The sequence below is a fragment of the Macrotis lagotis genome, chromosome X, assembly GCF_037893015.1.
Source record: "Macrotis lagotis isolate mMagLag1 chromosome X, bilby.v1.9.chrom.fasta, whole genome shotgun sequence".
Lineage (NCBI taxonomy): Eukaryota > Metazoa > Chordata > Mammalia > Peramelemorphia > Peramelidae > Macrotis > Macrotis lagotis.
Genome location: NC_133666.1, coordinates 590874128 through 590878015, shown reverse-complemented (window position 1 = coordinate 590878015; position 3888 = coordinate 590874128). Strand labels below are relative to the sequence as shown.

At 38.0% G+C, this 3888-nt stretch overlaps 1 pseudogene; it reads left to right on the top strand.

Moving 5' to 3' along the window:
* The first annotated feature begins 268 nt into the window (after positions 1-268).
* On the top strand, positions 269-3163 carry LOC141499391 (ATP synthase F(0) complex subunit C1, mitochondrial pseudogene; annotated as a pseudogene).
* Positions 3164-3888: the final 725 nt, after the last annotated feature.

The window sequence follows — 3888 nt, the reverse complement described above, 5'->3', positions numbered from 1 at the left end:
CAGCAGCACTCCCTGTTTGGGGAGGAAATCTGAACTCTTTGGGGACACATATTAGCCATCACCATAAGAAGGCACAAATCAGCATGGTGGCTCAGCCCCAAAGAGTGAGTGATCACCCTGCTTTCTAATGAAACTAGAGCATGAAAAGCATTAGAGAGATTGATTGGAGTTAAGTTAGCTGCCAATGTTACCCCAGGTGTCCTTTGTTATAATGAATCCGTCTAGGAATATTTATGGAAAGGTAGGGTATATGTAGAGAGGTGTAGAGATGGGAGTGGAGTGGAAGGAAGAAGACTGTGAATATGTGTTGGTAAATGATCCAAACAGCAGATCCAATAAACAGAGAGATGTGAAGTTCTAAACACAAGGAATAGACCCACAGGCTCTATGTACTGCTTAAAGTCATTTCTTTACCATGCATCAGATAATTGAAAACAGTATACTTTCCCAACTATTTGGGAATAGGTTGAAAATGACAAATGTCTCATCTGGAGGGAAGATAATTTACTGGCTTAATATAGTGCTTGAAATAAAATTGTAAAATGCCATATCATTGACAGGGGAATGACTTGGTCTTTTGAGGAATAGAATCTAAAAAGAGATGTTTGCTATTGCACAAGAATTAAAGAGATTAGACTGAGGGTAAGTATCTGGGGGTTTCATTATTGAAGGGAGTTAGGGCATATAAAAGTAATTAATTTTAAATTTAAATTTTAAATTTAAAAATCACAATCATTGGTCTTATTTTATTTTCCCTATTTCCAGGTCTCATGTTCCTTATATTTTCTTCTCTGAGTAGGTGCACATCTGACTTTGTATAGATTGTGGTTCTTGGACATGTACCACCTATCTGAAATCCTTTATGGGCTGTCAGAATTTTCTAGCCTAGTCAGAAGAAAATTCTTAAAAGTCTTTTGTTCCAGGACTGACTACTGAAGCCAATGGGAAGGAATTCCTTTTCTCATTGTAGTTCCTTCTATGAACACCAGATGGCAGTAGCTCCTTGGTATGTATGCTAGTTCCTATCAGATAGGTTTAGACAATGAGTAAGATGGCCAAATCAAAGATAATCCTCAAGAATATTCAGTATGAAACACAAACATGCAGTAAATATATATATATGTGTGTGTGTGTGTGTGTGTGTGTGTGTGTGTATATATATATATATATATATATATATATATATATATACTGGGAAAAAAAATTATAATGTATTCATTTTTTAACAGTCCTATCGAGCTTTTAACACTTTCTATTACTAACACTGTATGGGTCCACTCTGTTTTCCCCAAAACAACTTTACTAAGTTAGGGAGTAGCTCAATTTCAAATTGTCTTCAGAGTGATAGATTTTTCCAGCCATAAAATCTTTTGAAGTCTATCCCATAGAGGTAATGTGATCTGCATCTATAGATAGAGCTCAAAGACTAATCAAATGACAAATTCATGAAGTAAAAAGTGTCAAAGAAGTAACTTGATTAATCACTAACAGTTGCATGATACATTGAAAAAAATTCTAGGTTTGGAATCAGAGGACATTGGCTTAAATCACAACCTTGGCATTACTACTTCCATAACTTTTGGGGCAAATAGTTAACCTTTCTAGATCTCAGTTTCATCATAATGAGAAGTTGGAGTAGATCTCTAGGCTATACTCTTGATCTCTATCTATGATGCTCATGAATAATTCTCTTTTTATTTTTGTGATCTTCCAGGTATGGAGTTGAAGACATTATACTGGATATTGTCTCTTGTTGATGAATGTAATTGAGGGCAGGGACTATTTTAGTTTTCTCTTTGTTTCTCCAAGACAACTTCCACAAAGTCAGAATTTAATAAATACTTGTCGAATTGATTGGTTATATTCAGTGAGGATGATTGCACCTCAAAATAGCAGTCCCTACAAGTGTAGGGACATCTTCTAGAGAATAATCATGGGATAAAGTAGGGAAAAGCTGGCCTTTAACAAAGAATTTTAATAGAGGGGAAGAGATAACCACAGTATCACTCTTCAAACTATAAAGAATTAGTAGAACACCCCGCACATGGATGTCAGTCATTCTGATGGTGCTATCTGAACATTGTCAAGGACCGTAGTTTTCAAAGTCTTTTGAACAGGCCACAAAAGTCAAGGTAAACCCACATATCACAAAATCAAGTTGGTGGAGTCTTCAATCCTTTTCAGACTCTCACAACTTGCCTCAGAATCTTCATGACTTTTGAAGTGCTATGGATTTGAATGTACCAACTATACCTCAAATAGGGATAAAGAGTATCTTCCATTTACATCTATAGACAACTACCACAGTCTCCAAAGAATTGAAATTGGTAATCTTCCAAAGAAAGGGATATTCTGGTAAAAGTTTAGCAAACATACACGTCCTATGGAATGGATATTCCACTGTACCACTGACATACTTTAGAGTTTAATCTCCATTGACATGTTCTCCATCTCTTATGTCTAGAGATCAACAAAAGAATAAATCAAGCTTTGATTTATAATGTTTGCTAATATTTGAGATGAAATGGTCATATAAAAATTTAACAATTGACTCTAATATATCCATGTAAAACCAATGGAAAGGTTTAAAGTGTATATGAATAGGCTCTTACACATTCCAAATGAGGGATTATGAAGTAGTAGTATAACAGATGACATTAGACAACTGTATGATCAAAAAAAAAAAAGGTGAACAGTGCTAGCGGGAGCTGGGACAGGACAGGCCTTGGGGAGTGGGGCAGCAGGAAGAAGAGCGAGGTGCAGTATATAGCACAGAATGAAGTCCACGGGTCACTCCTCATTTCTCCAGCCCTGATCCGGTGCTCTCCCAGGGGTCTGGTCAGGGCTCTGTCCTGAATAGGTCAGAGATCCATTTTGAACAACCTACTTCTGGTAGCTGGCAGGTTGGGAGTCCCAGACTAGTGCAATTGCTGGAAACATTGACACAGTAGACAAGTTTATTGGGGATGGGGCTGCCATGGTTGGTGTGACTGGCTCAGGGACAGGGATCAGGACAGTGTTCTGCAGTTTAATCTTCGGCTATGCAAGGAGCCCATCCCTCAAGTAGCAGCTCTTCTCCTATGCCATCCTCTGCTTTGCCCTGTCTGAAGCTATAGGGCTCTTCTGTTTAATGGTAGCCTTCCTCATCCTCTTCACCATGTGAGGCTCTGTGGAAGGCTGCTTGCCTCCTTCCCACTGCTTTGATTCCAGCCCTGAGCCCCTTCTTGGAAGGTGTTGAGCTTTAACATTAAACACCATGTTTCTCTAAAAAATAAAAAAAAGGACCACTCACATAGCAATAGCAAGAGGTAAGCAAGTAATGTGCTTCATTTATAACTCCAAGAGAAGCCACATAATAAATAGAGGAAGACCCCCAGTAGCTGTTACCTATAACAGATCTAAAGGAATGTAGACATTTTAGAATGTTGTTATATTCCTTCCATTTATATCCCCAGTGCATAGCATAATACCTGGTAAATAGCATGAGTTCAATAAATGCTTGTTAATTGATTGATCAATCAACAATTGACAAGAGTCCTATTGAATTAGCAGCCATGGATGGGTTATAATCTGTTTCCCTGGAGAGAGTACCCACATTTAAGGGATCATGGAAGCATTCCAAAAGAAAATGAAGATAGGCTCTTAGAGGTTATAATACCCACTAATTGCTGCTTCAAATGAGAATTTTCAAACAGTAAGATTGTCACCTACCAAATGCACCCAGAGGGGACCTTTCACTGAAATGAGTGAATCCAATGAAGCCTCTGAAGTGTGAAAATAAGTTGTGGTGTCCTGCTGATATGTCATGGAGTACTTAGGAGTACAATGTTTATTAAGGCAAAATGGGACAACAGACTGGTCATAAAGACTGGCCTAGGCAGGGGCATG